This window comes from Ceratotherium simum, chromosome 17 (assembly GCF_057802395.1).
Source record: "Ceratotherium simum simum isolate JZ-2026a chromosome 17, ASM5780239v1, whole genome shotgun sequence".
NCBI classification, from domain to species: Eukaryota; Metazoa; Chordata; class Mammalia; order Perissodactyla; family Rhinocerotidae; genus Ceratotherium; species Ceratotherium simum.
In genome coordinates this window covers 18,315,606-18,330,549 of record NC_141916.1, presented here as the reverse complement: position 1 = coordinate 18,330,549, position 14,944 = coordinate 18,315,606, and the positions used below count along the sequence as shown (strand labels likewise).

The following is a 14,944-nucleotide window of genomic DNA, read 5'->3' as shown; positions in this document are numbered from 1 at the left end:
ATAAATAGAAAATAAAGCAAATAGAAAAGGCTCAACAAAACCAGAAGCTGATTTCTTCAAAATAACCTAATAAAATCTCTAATAAAATTTCCTGTGCTTGCGCACGTGCACACACACGCACAAGTAGGAAACACAAAGGATACTATAACTACAGCTACGGTATTTTTTTAATCTTAAGGGATTATTATAATTTTGCAGTAAATTTGAATTTTAAATGAAACGGATAACTTTCTAGAAACTATGTAACTTGAAGATTCACTCAAGAAATAGAAAATCTAAATTTCACCAAACCCGCAAGGAAGAGATAATCCCTTTTTTTTAAATTATTTATTTATTTTTTTCCCCCAAAGCCCCAGTAGATAGTTGTATGTCATAGCTGCACATCCTTCTAGTTGCTGTATGTGGGACGTGGCCTCAGCATGGCTGGAGAAGCGGTGCGTTGGTGCGCGCCCGGGATCCGAACCTGGGCCACCAGCAGTGGAGTGCACGCGCTTAACTGCTAATCCACAGGGCCGGCCCTGATAATCCCTTTTTCATATATAAAAAAACCACAACTCAACTTACAAAGTTAGTAAAAATCACTCTGTGAAACAATATAATCCATTCTAATGATACCAAAAGCAGACTCAGGCAGTTTTAAAAAATTCTAAATCAATCTCACTTGTAAAAAAATGCAAAATTATAAATAAAATCTAGCTGTTTCAGTTATCTAATGCTGTGTAATTTACCACCCCAACTTAGTGGCATAAAACAAAGCCTTGAATTTACATTGTACATATCGTGAATTGGACAGAACACAGCAGGAATGACATCTCTACTCCAAAATGTCTGGCCTCAGCTGCAAAAACTCAAATGTCTGAGGATGATTTGAATGGATCAGGGCTGGAATCCTCTAGGCTTCTTTACTTGCATATCTGAAGCCCAGGCTGGGAGAACTCAAAGACCGGGCTCAGCTGGGACTGTTGATCAAAGCACTTCAATGTGGCCTCTCATAGCTTCTCACAGCACAGCAGCTTGGTTCTGAAAAGAAGCATCAGTAGAAAGAGCATGTTAAGCTGTAAACTTCTTAGCCACTCTTGGAAGTCATGCACATCACTTCTGTTGCATTCTGCTGCTCAGCCCAGATTCAAGGGACAGGACTCTCCATCTGGATGAAAGAGAGGCAAAGTCACATTGCAAAAAGGCATGTGCAATGGGAGATACCTGGTGGATAAGTGTGGAAATATATTGGAAAATACCATCTCCCACACTTAGCAAGTCAAACCCAGTAGTGTATAAGAAATAATACATGAGGATCAAAGAGGGTCAAACCAAGGGTGGTTCAATATTAGAAAAATCTATTTATATACTACCTCTTATCAACAGCTTAAAGGAGAAAATCATGTGATCATCTCATCTCAATAGATTAAAGAAAAAGAAAGATAAACTTCAATATAGACTAATGAAAAAATCCAACAAGCAAGGAATAGAAGGAGACTTCTTTAACTGATAGAACATTATCAAAAACCTACAGTAAAAAAGAATACTAATCATCCTTTAGAAGCACTACCATGAAAGTCAAGACTAGGATGAGGATGCTTACTTTCTATCCAGCATTGTACTTGAGAGTATAGCTAGCATAATTAGGGGAAAAGAAATGAGCTATAGGAATTGGACATAAAGGAACAAAAACAATATTTGGAGACAATATGATAGTCTGTAGAAAATACAAGAGAATCTACAAATTTAAACAAACAAGAGTTTAGCAAGATTGCTGAATACAAGATAAACGTAAAAATCAATAGCATGAGTCTCTAGTTTATGATAATGGTGGAGTAACTTGGTCAGATTTAACCCTCCCAGAGATAAAATTTTTGAATTTGGACAAAATTTTTTTTTTTACCTATTTGAAGGCGCTGGAAAATGACCCACAGGAGACAAATTGGAGAGAAACTACCTTTGAAAGATGAAATGCAATAGGTGATATTTGTGTGTGTGTGTGTGTGTGTGTGTGTGTGTGTGTGTGTGAGAGAGGAAGATCAGCCCTGAGCTAACATCCATACCAATCCTCCTCTTTTTGCTGAGGAAGACCGGCTCTGAGCTAACATCCATTGCCAATCCTCCTCCTTTTTTCCCCCAAAGCCCCAGTAGATAGTTGTATGTCATAGTTGCACATCCTTCTAGTTCCTGTATGTGGGACGCCGCCTCAGCATGGCTGGAGAGGTGGTGTGTCGGTGCGTGCCCGGGATCCGAACCTGGGCCGCCAATAGCGGAGCGTGCACACTTAACCACTAAGCCACGGGGCCGGCCCCCGTTTGTGACTTTTTGTCTGAGGACATCCCCTAACTCCAAGCAGCCTGAGTGGTAGAGAGCCACAGCCTATTAGCTTAAGGCATAAAACCAGAGTTCCAGGTTGGCAGAGCAGCCAGAGAGTAGTTAGGTGGGGAATCTATGAAGGGAGAGAGCCCCACAAGGTATAAATCACCAAAGCTGCATATAGAATCTGTCAAAATCTTTGGCTGATGGCTAAATTATGTGGAGGAAAATCCAGAGTTCCTGGTGAAAAAAAGCATCAGCTGGAAGATAAAAAGAGTTGAGCAGAGATTTCAGCCATTGTCCATGACAGAGGAAAAAGAGATTGTAAATTAAGTCCTCTCAAATGAACTGCCTTCAGGAATAAAAATCACTCTGTAAAACAATATAATCCATTCCAATGATAAAACTACTAGGAATGTGAAAAAACAGGGGCTGGCCCTGTGGCGTAGTGGTTAAGTTCGGCACATTTGGCTTCAGCGGCCCAGGTTCACAGGTTCAGATCCCAGACATGGACCTATACCACTTGTCAGCCACACTGTGGTGGCAACCCACATATAAAGTAGAGGAATACTGGCACAGACGTTAGCTCAGGGCTAATCTTCCTCAGCAAAAAAAAAAAAAACAAAAAAACAAAAACAGTAATGTGAAGAAATAGAAAACTATGACCCATACTCAAGGAAAAAGAAAATCAGTCTATAGATATCAGCTGCAAGATCACTCCACTCAGATGTTGTGATTAGCAGTAAAGAGCTTTAAATTAGTATTTTATATATATATATATATATGTGTGTGTGTGTGTGCGTGTATATATATATATATATACTGGGACTTAAAGGGAAATAAACACACAATGGATGAACAGATGGGGAACCTAGCAGAGAAACAAAAACTATAAAAACAAAAGAATCAAATAGAAATTCCAGAGCTGAAAAATACAATAATTGAAATAGCTGAACAGCTAGTTGAAGATGGCATAATAAAGAATAAGCGAAGTTGAAGACAGATCAATAGATTATCTAATCTGAAGAACAGAGAGAAAAAGGAGTGAAGAAAAAAAATAAAAAAGCCTCCGAGTCCTGTGGGAAAATATCAAGTGGTCTAAGATATGTGCAATTGGAATTCCAAATGGAAGAGAGAGAGAATGAGACATGAAAAATACTTGAAGAAATAATGACAAAAGCTCCCCAAATTTGGAAAGACATAAATTTACAGACTGAAGAAGCTCAAGAAACTCCAAGCAGTATAAATATAAAGAAAACCACAGTCAGGCATAATCATGGGCAAACTGCTAAACGGCAATAAAGCTAAAGTCTTCAAAGAAGCCAAGGAAAAGTGACACATTACACATAGGAGAACAATGATACAAATGATAGCCAATTTCTCACTAGAAATAACGGAAGCCAGAAGAACAAAGAATGATATAGTGTGCTGGAAGAAAAAAACCCATCAACTCAGAATTCTATATCCAATGAAACTATCCTACAAAAATGAAGGTGAATTCTCAATCTGATAAAGACCATCTATGAAAAATTCACTGCTTATGCCACACTTAATTGTGAAAAACTGAATGCTTTCTCTCTAAGGTTGGGAACAAGGGAAGAAATTCTGTTCTCACCACTTTTATTCAACATTGTACTGGAGTTCTATCCATGGCAATTAGGCAAGAAAAAGAAACAAAAGGCATCCAGATTGGATAGTAAGAATTAAAGCTATCTCCAGTCACAAATGAAATGACTTGTATGTACAAAATCCTAAGGAATACACAAACATTAACCATTAAACAAGTTCAGCAAGGTTGCAGAATACAAGATCAATATACAAGATCTATTTTATTTATATTTACTAGCAATGAACATTCCAAAAATGAAATTTAAAAACCAATTCTATTTAAAATAGCATCAAAAGGGATAAATTATACTTAATAAATTTAACCAAAGTGCAAACTTGTTTGAATACTGAAAACTACAGTTTTCAGTATTGGTTAAACTTGGTTAAACTGAAAACTACAAAATCATTCAAAGAAACTAAAGAAAACCTAAATAATGGAAAGTCATCCCCATGTTCATGGATTGTAAGATTTAATAGTTAGGGTGGCAGTACTCCCCAAATTGATCTGCAGATTGAATGCCATCTCTATCAAGATCACAGCCACTTATTTTGCAGAAATGGATAGACTGATCCTAAAATTCATATGGAATTGCAAGGGACTCAGAATAGTCAAAACAATATTGAAAAAGAAGAACAAAGCTGGAGCACTCACACTTCCAATATTTCAAAACCTACTACAAAGATATAATAAGGACAGTGTGTACCGGCATAAGGATAGACCTATCAATCGATAGAATAGAATTGAAAGTCCAGAAATAGGGGAAGCCTCTGAAACCGTGCCCAACCCAGCCAAGATAATAAATCACTAACAATATTAATATTGCATCTCAGGGAGGAATGGTGGAGATTAGCGCCACCCATAAGGATGTCAGGATTCAGAGATAGTGGTCCTTGTTTAAGCTCTGTTTAATTCACCAGTCTGGTTGCTGCAGAAACTCATGGATCCTGGAGGATGGCAGTCCATTATTGCAAGCTCAACCAAATATTAGCCCCAATTGTAGCTGTTGTGCCTGATCTGAAATCTTTGCTAGATCAGATTAATATGCTCTCAGGTACATGGTATATAGCCATCGATTTGACTAATGTGTCCTTTTCTATTCCAATCAAGAAAGAGAATCACAAGACAAAAAATGTAACTATGTATAGTGATGGATGTTGACTAGACTTACTGTGGTGATCATTTCACAATATATACACATATCGAAGCATTATGTTGTACATCAGAAACTAATATAATGTTATATGTCGATGATATCTCTATTTAAAAAACAAGTTAAATAAAAGAGAATCAGAAGTAGTTCACATTCATAGAAGGGACAAGAATATACGTCTATAGTTTTGCCCCAGAGTTATGTTACATGACATTACTCTGATCAGACAGAACAAGAAGTGTTTAGTACACTGAAGGTCTTGGTAAGCAGCATGCAATCCAGAGGATGGGAAACACACTGTGAAGATTCAGAGGTCTAGTGTTCGGGGCATGCTAACCTATTCTCTAAGACATAAAAAGCAAATGACTGCATCTTGCATTCCCTTTCTCAGAGAAGGAAGCACACTCCTTGGTAGGCCTCTTCAGGTTCTGGAGACACCACTATACACGCCTAGTAATGTTGCTGTGGACAATACACCAGGTGACACCTTTGAGTAAGGTTTGGAGCCATATAACCTGGCATATCCCACGGTGGTGGAGGTGACAGTTATAGTAAAAGCAGCACTGTGAAGTTCATGGCAAGACCCAGTGGGAAAATCACAATGCGAGCTATTGAAATTCTGGAGCAAGAACATGCCAGATCTAGCAGAGAACTATATGCCTTATGAAAAACAGCTTCTGGTGTGCTACTGGGCCATGGTGGAAGTGGGAAACTTGACCAGGGGACACCAAGTGACTATGCATCTGGAACTGTCCAGCATTGGCTGGATTCTGCCAGACATAAGTCATAAAGTCAGATGGTCCCAGCACCAATCCATCATAAGATGGAAATATTACACCCGGCATCAAGCATAAGCAGGATCAGAGGACATAAGCAATCTGCACGAGCAGGCAACCAAGAACCCCATGTTACCCACTACAGTTGCACCAGCATTCTTCACCATAATGGAGCATGGGTGTGTGTGGGTGTGTGTGGGTGTGTGTGTTCCCGCTGAGGCAGGTGGAAAAGGTTTATGAGTGGGTTATGCGTTGGTTTATGGGTGGGTTATGGCCATTCTCAGAGGTGACTTTGAAAGGCAGTTGCAAGGGAAATCTTCCCAATGGGCAGATAGTAAAGTGATCATGCGTTTTGCGTGGAAGAAGTGGCTCAAAGTGAGAATATATATGGACTCATGGGCAGTGGCAAATGGCCTGGCCAGTTGGTCAGTGTCTTGAAGGGAAAAAGACTGGAAGATTGGATACAACAATGTCTGGAGTCGAGGTACATGAATGGATATAGGGAAGGAGGACAAAATATGAAGATGTTTGCTTCACATGTCAATGCCCACTAAAAAGCATCCATCATGGGAGAGACACTGAACATCCAAACAGACAAAATGACTTGGTTGGTTGACGTCAGCCAGCCACTGACCATCTCAAAATTGGCACAAGGAGCACCTAAATAGAGTAGCCACAGTGGCAGAGATGGACGCTACGCAAGGGCCCAACAGCATGGACTCCCACCTACCAAGGCTGATTTAGCTACTGCTATCTCTGAATCTTCAACTAAACTGACAGAGACCAATACTGAGCTCCCTATGTGGCATTATTTCTCCAGGAGACTAACTGGCCACTCAATAGTAAGTTGACAACATTGGGGTTCTTCATCCTAGAAGGGCCAGTGATTTGTTCTCATGTGAATAGACTTACCTTTTCTGGGTAAGGATTTGACTCTCCTGTCCTCAGAGCCTCACTCAGCCTCACTACCTGGAGACTTACAAAGGTGCCTGATACTTGTAGGCTGCTCTGACCAACATAAAGAAGGTTCCTCCGGGGGCCGGTCCAGTGGCGTAGTGGTTAAGTTCGAGCATTCTGCTTCGGCAGCTCGAGGTTCGCCGGTTTGGATCCTGGGCACAGACCTGCTCACCACTGATCAAGCCATGCTGAGGCGGCATCCCACATAGAACTAGAAGCACCTAGAACTAGGATATGCAACTATATACTGGGGCTTTGGGGAGAAGAAAGAAAAAGAGGAAGATTTGCAACAGATGTTAGCTCAGGGCCAATCTTCTTCTTCAAAAAAAAAAAATCAGAAGAATAATATTAAAAAAAAAAAAAAAGCTTCCTCCAGTAAACTGAATTTCAGTTCTAAGCTGTCTTGCTACAACTCTGTAATCACAATCTTGAAGGTAAATAATTTGTTTGCTCATACAATCCAACTAACACAATAACCAGTACTTGTCCTTATACAGTTTTACTAGTGGAACCAGCTAGGAGGCTACTATAGTATACAATGCAAGAAATAATGATAGCCTGGACTAAGATGGTAGTGGTGGGGTACAGAGAAGGGGAAGAGGTCACAAGGAAAATATTTCTTCTGTATCCAGGTGTATTAGCCTTCTAGAAATAACAGCAACCAAAGTAAGCTGGTTTAAGTAGAAAAGTGCTATTCATTACAAGGACACAGGGTGACTCATGAGACCTAAGGGCTGTGGCAGGCAGCTGTGTCTCCAGCAGCTTCTGGAACTGGGGCCTAGAAAGCCACTGGGTTGCTCTCTCAGCTCATCTGCATTATTTACAGATGGAAGAGGCTCATTACAAAGCTCTTAAGCTTTAGGTCCATTTACCTAGAGAAAGACTAATTTTTGTCCAAAGACAAATTTCCATAGGGGAGACTGATGGGCCAGCTTGGGTCAGGTGCCCATTGTTGGTAAGATATGGATGACTGTGAGAAGTTCCCATAAAGAGGAGGAGGGATAGATGGACAGCCATATAGTTGTCCACTACTCCAAGGGCCTCATAGACTAGTTCTATGCATTCATCTTGGGCGTAGTTAACATGAAGCAACAAACAGTTTCAGAGCTAAGTTATCTGGGACCACCCTGTTTCAGGAGTGTTAGCTGAAACTGTATGGTAGTAGTTCATACAACCCCTGCAGGCATTTAGGACCTATCCTTGCTTAGGTTTTCCTGTGTGTTTACACTTGAGTATCGAAGAAGGACAAAACAAAAAGAAACAAAAACAATGAAGCCTATTTTTTCAGACCGCAAAGCGTACATCTATTAGCTTTAAATAATTTCTGCCTTTTGAGAAATGGGCTGGTCTGGATACCGTTTCACGGCTCTCAAGTCCTCCACTCCGGCTCAGTCCTTTTGTTAATCCATGAGGATTCTCAGGAAGTGTGGCCACTTATGGTTTTTAGCTAAAATTCCAGTAGTTACATTACAGTATCTTCCATATTAATATCTAACATTTAGTTAGTGCTTACTCTGCCAGGAAAGGCTCTAACTTTAGATGTATTCAACTCATTCAATCTACAAAACTCTATGGGATAGGTAGTATTATTAAACCCATCTCATTATAACGTCTCTCTCGCCTAACTAGAAACCCCGTGCGCCAGAAGGGCCAAACAGGTGCCATCACTGGCTTGACCACTTTGTTTTAAAACAATCATCTTTGGCTCTTGAAAGATAGGTTTCTTTGTTTCACTTTATTTCCTCACTTCTAAAGTCAAAGACCTGTCCGTTTGGTTTATAAAACTCCTACTATTCAGATAGAACTGTGTATATCATAACCAAGACTTCTTTTTTTCTTTATCTACAGTTATTCCTCAGGTTCAGAAGAGTGGTAGGTACAGCTTGTGACACTTCCATGAGAAAGAAACAAGGATGGTGGAAATATTTGTGAGTGGCAGTGTTGCAGAGCACAGTATTTGATTTAGACCTAAGATGCTTTACAAGTGGAAAAGGAGCTAAAGAGAGAGCAGCCCATGCACATTTTGAAGTTTTCAGTAAAATTTAATTTCTTTTGATGGTAACATTTTTCAGTCCCCCAATCCTTCTTTTACTGATCAACATTTGTTAGGCATTTTGTGTTCCAAGGAAGAAACAACCAAATGCAAAAGAACAATCAATTTACAGCCAGCCTTCCAGCCATTAATATTCTAAATTCTAGAACGAGTGACACTCGACCTTGTTAATCAAGAAAGGCTCATGTCCGAGAATGTTTTTCCCCACTCCTTACCTTTATAGAGCATTTTGCTGTCCTATGGTATATGACATTTTGATTCTTTAAATAATGCTGGGACATGGGCTGAGTATTTTATACTTTCCCCAATTTTGATAATGAGAAGACAAGCTTAGAGAGGTTGGGTAATTTGCCTGATCAAAAATCTATAACAAGGGCAGTCACTTGTTTTAGCTTTTAACAGAGAGGCAACAATGTTTGCTGAATGAATGACAATGGCTAAAGGTTAGTGAGTTCTTAGGGGTGTCTCCAATAAAGTAACTCTTTGAGCTTTAAATCACATTATCTGGCCCTAAAGGTCAAAACCAGGAAGGGCTCTATCCACTAAACCAGTTTCCTACATTGGAGATCTCAAACTAGTAAAATTTCAGAAAAATTCTGGAACTTTTTATTTTGTCAGGGGCATACTAAAAGGTTTATCATTTGTTGTTTATCATCACTATAATATAAGCCATAAGAGAACATATTACAAGGAAATGGACAAAGAAAAAATTCATACTGATGCATAACCCCTTCTCCAGAAGGGCAGACACACATTAGGCGTCCCACATATAAAGCAGGGGAAGATGGGCACAGACGTTAGCCAGGGCCAGTCTTCCTCAGCAAAAAGAGGACGGACGATTGGCATGTGACGTTAGCTGGTCTTCCTCACAAAACAAATAAAAATAAAAAAATAAAATTAAGTTTTGGCAATGTATTAAAATGACAGTGTAGCCTTTTATTTTATGACACTCCATTGTACGTAACTTTTTTCTAAACAGCTTAACAGTTGGAGTAAAACTGTGCTTCGGCGTCACACAAAGGGGAACTCAAAACACCCTACCGGCACCCTGTGATTTTTTTAACCACTCTTTGTAGAAAATCCTTTCATATGGGATAAAGGATACGACTCTTAAGGCAGTTGCATGGGGTTAAGAGTCTGGGTGAACTAAGAGAAGCCGAGGAGAACAAGCCTCCGTGCTTCAAGTCACTTCTCCAGCCAGAAGCGGACGGGGGGGCGGGGGTCAGGGCCAGGCCCCCAGCGCTGGGCCTGACCACCCACAGAGCAAGCGGGAGCTGAGCCGAGCTGAGCGCGACGCCGCTAACCGATGGAAACGGCCCCAATTCAAGCGGCCTCCCGACACCACCGAGCCGGGGACGGCCTCCGAAAACAGACGTGTGCGAGGAGTGGGGGCAGAGCTCCTGAAGAGAAAAGGAACCGCAGCCAACTTTCACCTCCAACTCCCGCCAGGGGAACACCTTCAGGAGCCCCAACCTTCCATTCCGAGGAGACCCGGAACAAGATGGCGGCGCGTCACGTGGGCGACGCGGTGACGTGAGACGGCGGCCCGCGCGGAGGGAGCGCCTTAATCTCACCCCCCACGCTCACTTACTCAGTTTTGCCCCCCCTTCCCTCCCCCGCCCCCGGCCTGGTGTAGATCATGCCGCTAGTGGCGGCCCTGACTGCCGAGGAAACGGTAGCCTAGGACGGTTGGCTGTTGAGTGACACAGGTTCTCCCCGCCCCGCCTGACCCCCGAGAAAGAGGCACGTCCCCCGCCGCGTGAGGGGGTGGGGAAGTGGGCTGTGAATTCGGATCCACCTGGGAGGGGGGAGTGGAAGTTCCCGCCCCGGACAGCGGCTAGGCAGCAGCCACAGGTAAGCGGGAGGCGGGGGTGGGACGTGCCCCTGAGTCCCCGGGCAGGGGGAGGGCGCGGGGACGCGGCGCCGGCGGGGACGCCGAGCCGGGTCGCGCGCCGGGTGGGGGTCGCGCGCGGGCGGCCGCGGTGGGGGAGGGGCGCGGCGGGCGCGCGGCGGAAGGGGGTGGGGCTGCCGCTGTCCCCCGGCCGAGCGCGCTTCCGGTTCTCGCGCCGAGGCCCAGCTGTGCCAGTTCTGTCGTCGGTGTCCTCCTGCTCCCGCCCCGCAATCAAATTAAACCCGGAGACCTCCGGCCGCGGGGTGGTTTTCGCCTCTGAAGCCGCCTCTCTGCGGCCCAAGGCGTGCGCCCTCCGTCGAAGCTCTCGGAGTTGGGGCGGGAAGCAGCGGGGAGGGCGGCGTGGCCTTGGCCTCCGCGCGGGGCCCGAGACCGGTTATCTCCCCAGGGAGCCCCCGAGCGCACCGAGCGGCCTCGGGGTGCCAGGTCCGGGCCGGCCCGCCGGGGAGGGGGAAAAGCCCTTATCCTCATGGCGCTTACAGTCGAGACACAGCAAACTACTCACACAGACGCACGACAGTCGTGGGGCGGTGCAGCCGAGGAGCGAGGGAGGAGGGTGGGGAATGACAAGCCCGTCTGTTTATCTCGGGGCAGACGGTCAAACGGGGGCAACTTTCTCTTTGATTTTTCTCCCGTATCATAAAACCAAGCATGGTATTTCACAGCGTCAGCTGGGCTGTGGAGCGTGCAGCTCAATCAATTTCAAATTACTCTAGATGCTAAGTCATGCCTAGTTTAATTTTTGAGGAGCCATGGGCTAGTGATAGTCATTGAGAGCCTTTACGCTTCTGAGGCTTTTTCAGCATAGATTTGGCAAGCGTCTTTGTCGACTGGCCTCGTTTGTGATAAGAGTTTGTACACTATGTTTGTTTATGTTCGCAAAATGCATTTTATCCTGAGAATTTTGTTACCAGTAGAAATATGCAGTTTTACTAAAATGCTGTTTTTCCTAGAGACTTTATAATGTGGAGTTACCTCGATGTCTCAATTGGAATCAAGAGTGTTGTCCTAAAGTTGAATGTGTTAGCCCTGTTGTTTGTCGTTATCCTTTGAGGTTATGTTTGGTCTGTGATACATCTGTGCAGTACTACTATATCACCAGTAGGTGGCAGTCCCTTTTAAAAATGCTTTTTTTTTCACGTCATCCCATTTATTTATAATGAATTTCCAGCTCTCAAGTAGTGTTTTCTTGTGCTTGAATTGCCCTGTTTCTTTTTTTTTTTTGGTGAGGAGTATTGGCCCTGAGCTAACATCTGCCAATTCTCCTCTTTTTTTTTTGCTGAGGAAGACTGGCTGTGGGCTAACATCCATGCCCATCTTCCTCCACTTTTTATGAGATGCTGCCACAGCATGGCCTGACAAGCAGTGCGTCGGTGCGTGCCCAGGATCTGAACCCGCAAACCCCAGGCCGCCGCAGCGGACCGCTCGCACTTAACCGCTTGCGCCACCGGGCCAGCCCCTGAATTGCCCTGTTTCCAAAGCTGGGTTGAAGTAATTGTCTAAGATATTTCTTTAACCATTATTTCTATCAGTTTTAAGTAGGTAAACCCAATAAACACATTGATTTATTCAGCAATAATAAATGTGCAATGTATTAGAGCTATATTGGGAACGGAATGTGGTCTTTGACTCCCTAGAGCTTGCATTCTGGTGGGGAAACAGAAAACACGCCATTACAGTCTGTGCTAAGTGTCATGAGAAGAGGGGTAACATGTGCTGTGGGGATACAGCCCGAGGTCCTAGACCAGTCTAGGGGAGACATGAAAGTTTGCCTGGAAGAATAACTGGTAGGAATAGGCCACATGAAGAGAAGGGGAATATTGTTTCTGGCAGACGGAATAGCATATGTAAAAGCCTGAAGGTTAGAGAAAGCAAAGCAGACATAGATCTGAAAGAAATTCAGTATGACTAATTGGAGCAATTTTGAGGGGAGATCATGAATTCAGTTGTGGAAATGTTGAGCAAGGGACTCCTTGCCCTCAAGTTTATCATAGTTCAGCATCCTCTCCAGATGAGGAAACTAAGACCCTCTTCATTCATCAGATGAGAATACTGTAGTGTCTTTGACTGTTTACTGCATATGTGAGGGTCTCTGTTGGGCACAGAGCATACATTCACATGCTACAGGCGCTGTCCTTAGGCTCCTCAAGACTGGCGGAAACAGACATGCCAATAAACACAATTCGGGGTGTTAAGTAACCTCATTAGAAACATCTGCAAGGCATAGTGGAAGCATTAAGGAGGGAAGGACCTGTAGCAGTCGGGAACATAATATTTGGATGAAACTTGAAAAGAGAGTAGGAGTTTATGAGGCGGAAAAGTTGGGAATATGAGGGTATTCCTGGAAGAGGGGCAGTGTGAAATAAAAGAACATGGACTTTAGATTAAAACAGATCTGGCTTCAGGTCTTGCATTCACATTTTACTGTGAGATCTGCAGTAAATGACAATTTCTTCGAGCCTCAATTCACACATCTATAAAATGGAATCCAGGAGATGATATATAAAAAAGCTCTTAGTTTAGTGCCTAGCATATAATGTTCCTTTCTTTGCAAGCTTTCTTAAAAGTGCCATGCCTTCACTTACATTGTCTATATGTCAGCAAGATCACAGCTTGCTGCGATTTCTCAGCTCCCCAAGTTCATTTCCATCGAATTTACTTCCATTTTAGCTGTATTTCACTGCCCCCTTGTCATTCTGCACGACTTGGGGTTGTCTCATGTTAAGCTTCCCTGCTTGGGCCTTACTTGAGTTTTACAGAAAATGCCTTTGTACACATAAAATTTATTGTGTTGAGCAACTTTTTAAACAGATTGTTAATCTTCAGTTTTATGAATGATAGCTAAAAAAAGTGAGCAAATAAAGGTTATACTCTGATAATATCATTAAAAAATATGGAGTATGTATTGTTGTTCATAATGAGATGAAGCTATAAAGGTGTTTTCATTTTGGAAAAAAGCTAAGCAGTTGATTAGTCTTTTAAAAATCATGGAAAATAGGTTATCTTCTTTTCTATAGAAAATGTGATTGTAATAATTGTCCAAAATGTTATTTGCTGACTGTAGTGGCTTTTACTAGGAAATGTGTATTGTTTTGTTGATCATGTTAGTGTCCATTAGATATAGGATATCTTAATGATATTGATATGGGGGGGATATCAGTGAGTCACATAGAAAATAGAAAAAGTATCATTTCCAGTATTTTAACAAGGTTTTAAAAAATTGCCTATGGTTTCTTTCAATGCTTTAGCACTACATCTTTTTTTTTCTTCTTTGCTCTATATCCTAACTTACGTCTTCTGAAATGGGGTGTTTAAAAAGCCGTTTTCAATAGAGATGGTATGTAGAAAATATATAATTTCATCTTTGATGCTGTCTGTGTGTTTAGTCTGTGAGATTATACTTGTATCAGTTTAGACTAAAAATCGTTGCACTCTTTTTTTTTTTTTTTTAATTTTATTTTTCCCCCAAAGCCCCAGTAGATAGCTGTATGTCATAGTTGCACATCCTTCTAGTTGCTGTATGTGGGACGCGGCCTCAGCATGGCCGGAGAAGCGGTGCGTCGGTGCGTGCCTGGGATCTGAACCCGGGCCACCAGTAGCGGAGCGCGCGCACCTAACCGCTAAGCCAGGGGGCCGGCCTGTTGCACTCTTTTTGAAGAAGAGACTATATGTATGCTTAGGAAACACTAGATGAATTTATCAAAATTAAAAGTTCTTAAAAAATCGTATTTAAGTCATATTGGAAAAATATTTGTATCAACATGATAGAAATAAAATTTGTATGAAGAAATAATATAGGCTAATAAGAAAAATACTAAGATCTAGTGGATGGACAAATAATATGAACAGACAGCTCACACAAGTTGTAATGGAGAATTAAAGAAACGTAAAGCAGTGTACCATTTTTCACCTATCATGTTAGTAATGACTTTAAAAATTTCCCGTTGCTTTCTCTTGTGCTTCTGATGGACTATAATTCTCTCAGAAAACTTGAAATATTCATACTCCTTGATCAAGTAATTCTCTTTTTTGGAATATATACTATGGAAATGATTTTAATTACAGAAAAAGTTTTATGTACCAAAGATATTAATCACAATATTGCTTTGTTTGGCAAAAAAATATGAATTATGTACTTTCACTGGATGGAATATTATATAGCTTTTAAATATGTTTCTATTTAAAACCTAGAAAC

At 42.1% G+C, this 14,944-nt stretch overlaps 1 protein-coding gene across 5 annotated transcripts in view; it reads left to right on the top strand.

Annotated features, from left to right (window-relative positions):
* The first annotated feature begins 10,132 nt into the window (after window positions 1-10,132).
* Window positions 10,133-14,944, top strand: part of ATF1 (activating transcription factor 1) — a 53,023-nt gene continuing 48,211 nt past the window's right edge. For 2 of the 5 annotated variants that reach the window (XM_087442415.1, XM_087442414.1), the window contains exon 1: window positions 10,133-10,694. The gene's annotated coding sequence lies outside the window, so the exon portion shown is untranslated. The remainder of the gene's footprint in view (window positions 10,695-14,944) is intronic. The other 3 variants (XR_015554946.1, XM_014786456.2, XM_004429016.3) reach the window with 3 other exon arrangements.